Source organism: Bufo bufo, chromosome 1, assembly GCF_905171765.1.
Source record: "Bufo bufo chromosome 1, aBufBuf1.1, whole genome shotgun sequence".
Lineage (NCBI taxonomy): Eukaryota > Metazoa > Chordata > Amphibia > Anura > Bufonidae > Bufo > Bufo bufo.
In genome coordinates this window covers 32422835-32429716 of record NC_053389.1, presented here as the reverse complement: position 1 = coordinate 32429716, position 6882 = coordinate 32422835, and the positions used below count along the sequence as shown (strand labels likewise).

General features: G+C 42.3%; 1 long non-coding RNA gene across 1 annotated transcript; it reads left to right on the top strand.

Annotated features, from left to right (window-relative positions):
• Positions 1-915: 915 nt before the first annotated feature.
• Positions 916-4680, top strand: LOC120992909. Its single transcript, XR_005777101.1, has 4 exons — positions 916-1022; positions 1107-1182; positions 2895-2924; positions 4024-4680. It is a non-coding gene; the product is annotated as an uncharacterized LOC120992909 (long non-coding RNA).
• The last annotated feature ends 2202 nt before the right edge of the window (positions 4681-6882 follow it).

Here is a 6882-nt window from a genome sequence, read left to right as displayed (position 1 = left end):
ATCAGTTGACACCTGTGTTTTGTCATCGTCATGGGAGACATGCTGCGGTGGTTCTCCCACGTCCTCATCCTCAAACATAAATGGTTGGGCATTAGTGCAGTCAATCTCTATAACTTCTGGGAAAGGGCTAGGTGGATGGCCCACGAAAAACACGCCAGCAGAAACATAAAAAAACATAAGTGACTGCTGCATGACTTGGGGATCAGACTGCTTGGCTGTTGTGCAAGGGGTTGAGGTGGAAGGCGGATGACCTTGGGCTGCTGTTGCCAGCTTTGCACTTTGACGTTGTGGCCTGATGGCTCCCCAGCAGCGAAGTTCAGATCCCTGTATAGAGGTTCAAGGCTGAATGACATGACAATGTCCTCAGGATTAGCCCAACGTTAAACTGATTGGCTGATGCACTGGTTCTACAGCCACTGCCCATAACAGTAATCACAGTAATCATTTTAAGCCGAATGCACACGGCCATGTTTCACGCCCGTGAGCGGTCCGTGGTAACCCGGCCTTGATTCCTGCTGAAAGCAGGAGCGCACGGCGTCTTTGGTTGCTAGGACGCCCTGCGCTTCATGCCACCGCTGCACTACAGTAATACACTCAAATGATCTATACGGGTGTATCACTTTAGTGCAGCGGCGGCATGAAGGCATGGCATCATAGCAACCAATGACGCGGTGCGCTCCTGCTCTCAGCAGGAATCCAGGCCGGGTTACCACGGACCGCTCACGTGCATTCGGCTTTACATTGGCTAATAGATGAGGGTTCTCAACAGAAACCACATAATCCTTGTGACATCACTGTGATCTTCTGAGGAACCACTTTTCCACGCCTTGTCATTCCTGGACATCCATTAATCACAGTGATTACCACATAGATTGTAAAACAAATGAAGGAAATGTTACAAAATATCAAATTAAATATGCAAATATTTGTGCCCCCGCCCAACCTGACTCTTATAAATGTGGATCCAGGAGATTGATCCAGTCCAACAGTCATCACAGGAGCTTTTCCCAGAGCTCGAACAGGTAACGTAGAAGACTCGTGTCCTTTATTTACTTTACCATTGATCTGCATTATTTTAATGTCTTGTCTGTATCTTCTGTTACCAGTGACTTGTGGTATCCTCAGCTTTTATCAGAAGAGACATGGGCTTCTTCAAATTATCTGCTGTCTTCTTGCTCGCATGTATGTATTTCAAGTAATTGAACTCTCATCTATGTGATTTTATTTTCAATCGTTAGATGTCTATAGAAGGGAATGTTCTGCTTGTAAATGCTGTAGTCATTTATTTTTAATTTTTCACAAAAATTCTATATTAAAGGCCCAGTACTTCAGAGGGTGTGTGCTTTCTGGCAGCTGTAAAGAGTGGGAATTTATAGAGAAATATGCCCATAGACAGTCTCAAGAAATAGTGTAAGTGTATGACAGTGGCTTCCACGGACACAAGGGAGTTACCGAGGGGCCGTATACATTGTATAGTGCTACTGTCATGCGTTATCTTGACTTCCAGGGCTGTCATTAAACCCCTTCTTTCAATACTATATATATATATATATTTCTAACCAGAGTTCAGCACATCAGAATCAGCAGAATCAGCATTCAACTAAACATGAGTGAATCAATTTTGTTAGAAACGGAATTTGACCAAAAATTTTTGGAAAAAATCTGATATGGTAAAATTTGAATTTCTGTAGATTCGTATGGGTAGAATATTTATGGGAGGAGAGAGCTTTATGCAAATTCACTTTCTAACACAAAGCTAAGGTTGCCTTCACATAGTGACAAGCTTTTGTATGTGTTCCAATGACCAGTGCAAGAAAATTTAAATAAATGGTCACAGCAAAAAATGCTACAATATCTATAAAAATTAAAATATAAAAAACTGTTTCAAATAATATTTCATTTTGGGACGATACATTTCCTTTAACCTCCTTAGTGGTAATCCCTCTCGAGGTCACATTACACTGAAAGCAGCGGTAACCCCGAGTCACACTCGGGACCACCATGAGTTAATTTGTCCGCATTCACATTTCCGGACCACCATGAGTTAATTTGTCCGCATCCACATTTCCGGAGCGCCGTGCGAACTTCCGGCTGCAGCTCTGGAAGTTTGTACCACTCCGGGTACAAAATTAATGAAGTTATCGTACCGCCAGGGAGGTTAAGAGACATTTTAGGTAATCTGATGGATATGCCATGAATGTACGGTCTAAATAAAGTAGGTGCTTATGTGGTAGAGAAATGGCCACACATTCACACTGTATTGATGTCTATGGGGGACATGGAAACAGCTGAATACGCTCCACCCCCATCGATAGGTGGTGCCATGAGTGTTTGTTTTGGGACTAACTACATTCTAGTAAGCATATTTATGAGCGGGTATAATCAGATGTTATCTTAGGAGATCCAATCACGTAGAACACGCAGTACAATCTGCCAGCAGTATGTTATACAGGAGACCACGAGCGGATTAATATATGTATAAATTATTGTTTGTTCTTACTATGCTTAGGAGTCCAGTGGGCGGTCCTACCCAATGATTGTACACTCAGAGGGAAGGCTGTCAGTCATTGACTCCGCCCACTGGACTCCTGACCACAGAAAGAGCTGGAATTTTATTCAGTAATTTACAAATTTACTGATTCTTTTCCCACAAAACTATAACCTGCTCAGCTCCTCCTGCTCTATAACCTGTACTGCATTCCATGGTGACTGGCTCCCTGTACAGTGTCTCAGTCTGTCAGTACCCGAGCCCTGAACCCTTACATCGGTGGTGGGGATGAGTTGTCCATATGGTTCTCCCTATTGTAGCAAATAGAACAATCTGAATAGAAACATCATACAAAAGACAAATTGTTACATTGTGATTGTTCATTTGGATTCTTTTCTTCCCATAGTCTTGCAGTGGGAGGTGCACAGTCAAGACGGTAAGTAGAACCTAAGTAGATATATTTAAAAATGTGACTTCAAAAGGCAGAGTGAGAGATCTTTAGTGAAGTGTTTACACTGCTATCGTCACTAATTATGGTGCACAACATATTTGTGCCATCATTTGCAACGTTTTTAGCTTCTCAACACTTTTCTAAAGTGGCGATAAAAAGTGCTGCAATCATGTCTGGCATACGGGAACTCTAGTCTTGATAAATGTCCCTCAGTGTGTGGAAATCCCAACACATCCTTGCCTCATTCGTTTTCACAAATGTCATGTTTTTGGGTGTGACAACACTGTTGAATACCGTCTCTGACATTACTCTTGAAGTTGGACAACATAGTACACCGATCATAAGCTGGGCCTATTTTGGCCACTGTTCCAATCTTTCTCACCAGAAGTCCATGGGGTCAGGACTTCCCTTTAAAAACCCATGAATGAGCTTTTGCTCTTTTGTGGGGCGATTAGTGGCAACTTTACACGGGTCAATTATTGGGAACGAGCATTCATATGAAAGTTCATTCCTGATAATTGGCTTGCTAATAATCCCTGTGTAGAGGGAACTTCAGACCCTTGACTGGCTGTTTTGTTAGTTTCATTGTCTGTCTGTGACAGACATCACATCGGTGAAGTTCAGAATGGCGTCTCTCCTTGGGACGTTACATGGTACCTAATAGATCAGCCAATATCCTCCCTTTTGATTGGCTAAAAGGCTGACGGCATGGCATTATTGACAAGCCTGCCATTCGAGACCCTGCCCATGGTTACGAGATCCTCCTTCTTCATCTTCCCTGCCTGGTTTCCCGCACTAGTGTAATGAAATAGAAATGTAACATTGCGGGCGCCGTTTTGCGCGATTCATCCGAAACTTTTGCTTCATTTGGAAGTCACATTTTTTCTATTAGAAATCCATTTCTAATTCCTCTCTAATTGGTTGTTAATAATATCATTATTATTATTATTACATATTATTATTGTTATTATTATTATTATCTTCCATTTTTTCTTTTCATTTGTTTAGTTTTTTTTTTTCAATAAGCTCATAATAACGCTAAGATAAAACCAGTTAACTCCCAGTTCATTTCTTTTTTGTCCAGATTTGAATTGTCCTCCGAACAGCTCTCCTGGAGTCATTTCTCTATGTGAAAGAAACTGCTCCAACATAGCTAAACCTCCTGTACAAAATTGCATTGATATTGGAATATACACCTGTAAATGTGACGAAGGATTCCTGGCTCAGACCTGGACTTCTGGGGAATCTGTACAGTGCGTCAATGAAGAAGACTGCAATGTCCCCTGTGGTCCCAACCAGCACTATGAGGCCTGCGCATCCGGCTGCCAACCAACATGTAAACAACCATTTGGCCCTCGAGTGTGTGACAAAAAATGTTATAGAAAATGTGTCTGTAATAAGGGATATGTTCTTTCTGGAGATACATGTGTGACACTAGAAGAATGTAAAAGATAATAGACAAGTCAGATCATTCTGCAGCCAGTATTTGGAAGTTTGCTCTGAAAAGCAATGGGATTTTATAGTTAAATGTAAAATGTAGATGAAGCAGGGCTGAACGTGTTATTAGCTATTTCTATTAACCTCTAGTCCTATGGAAAAACCACATGAAAATATCATCAGCAGTTAGCGAGTTGAGCTCTGCTAGATTTCTAAATGTCACAATAAATGTGTGCAATAACTCCGGTATAGGTTATCTTTTCTGATACAATGTTTACAATAAAATGAACATATAAGGAATGAAGCCAGATGTCATTTTTTGTCTGCTTGGTTAGTATATGAATAAAGTAAAGATGTTGTTTAACCCCCACCCAACATCTGCTGTACATGTCCAATATCGGGTCTTTAAAGATGATATCACTCAAGAGCCGAGCAGGTCCCAAAGCTGCTGGATACCTGGTCTTTTATACAGTAGACACAGAGGTGGCAGAGTCCATGATCATAGACGGCTCTGATCACGGACTGATTAAGTGGTGCAACTTCAAGGAGCCCCCGAGAAGCCGGAGCAGAAGATGGGAATCGTAGTGACCCTGGTGATGGTGTGTCACAGTGTTCTCCCTCAGGCCGTTGTTCCCTGGGGTCAGTGCAGTGAAGGACAGGCACCCTGTGTTCCCTCGGGCACTCCCTGTAGCTGTGGGCTCCTTGCTTGATGATAGTTTGGGCATGTCCATGGTGTTATTGTCCATGTGGGTGTTAGGCAGGGCACGTGTAGGAGATGCAATGGCCAGCATCTGGTGTTAGGAGAGTCAGAAACAAGGCCAGATGAAACTTAACAGGAGTCTGTCTTTACTGCACGCAGGGTTAAAGTTGTAGTGCATCCAGCAGTAGTTTGTATACAATGCAAAATCCTCCCAGATGTCCCAACATGAGCTAAGCAGAAGAATACGGCATTGACCCTCAGATATCTATAGGAATCTCTGGCTAATAGTTGTGCTCTGCCACCAGTGGCTGTAGTGTCCACTATTCTAGGGTGCATAGGACGTCTTAACATTTTATCCCTCTGCAGCAGCAGGTTTTGAATGACCTTAAACTGGGTTACCTTGCTGTCCTACTTTCACTGAAGAGATGCAATTTCTCCTTTTTTAGTTATTTCTTGCTTTCACCTCCTGGAGCTTGTGGCGGTGCAGGAGGCTCAAGGGCTTGGAGCTGGAGTATTTGGATAGGAGCACATGGAGACTGCCCTCTCTTCCTCTCTCTACAGCTACTCACAATGAACACCTCAGAAGCTAGGGGGTTGATCCAGCCCACACCCTGGGATACAAAGAGGGCTGGGCCAGGATTGTTAACCTCAGGCTGGAGCATTTGTGTGCACAGCACAAAGCATTAACATTACAACTGAGTGTGCAACGCATTAACATTCAAAACATTAAACGCAACAAACCAAACTTTGGAGATACCCTCAGATCTAAGGTACTGCACGTACAGTACAGACCAAAAGTTTGGACACACCTTCTCATTCAAAGAGTTTTCTTTATTTTCATGACTATGAAAATTGTAGATTCACACTGAAGGCATCAAAACTATGAATTAACACATGTGGAATTATATACATAACAAACAAGTGTGAAACAACTGAAAATATGTCATATTCTAGGTTCTTCAAAGTAGCCACCTTTGGCTTTGATTACTGCTTTGCACACTCTTGGCATTCTCTTGATGAGCTTCAAGAGGTAGTCCCCTGAAATGGTTTTCACTTCACAGGTGTGCCCTGTCAGGTTTAATAAGTGGTATTTCTTGCCTTATAAATGGGGTTGGGACCATCAGTTGCGTTGAGGAGAAGTCAGGTGTATACACAGCTGATAGTCCTACTGAATAGACTGTTAGAATTTGTATTATGGCAAGAAAAAAGCAGCTAAGTAAATAAAAACAAGTGGCCATCATTACTTTAAGAAATGAAGGTCAGTCAGTCAGCCGAAAAATTGGGAAAACTTTGAAAGTAAGGGCTATTTGACCATGAAGGAGAGTGATGGGGTGCTGCGCCAGATGACCTGGCCTTCACAGGCACCGGACCTGAACCCAATCGAGATGGTTTGGGGTGAGCTGGACCGCAGAGTGAAGGCAAAAGGGCCAACAAGTGCTAAGCATCTCTGGGAACTCCTTCAAGACTGTTGGAATACCATTTCAGGGGACTACTTCTTGAAGCTCATCAAGAGAATGCCAAGAGTGTGCAAAGCAGTAATCAAAGCAAAAGGTGGCTACTTTGAAGAACCTAGAATATGACATATTTTCAGTTGTTTCACACTTGTTTGTTATGTATATAATTCCACATGTGTTAATTCATAGTTTTGATGCCTTCATAGTCATGAAAATAAAGAAAACTCTTTGAATGAGAAGGTGTGTCCAAACTTTTGGTCTGTACTGTATCTCCATGGTTTCTCCACTGACTAGGGATGAGCAAATTGATTTGCAATTAACTGGGTTCACAAAAAATCCATCCCTAAAATTA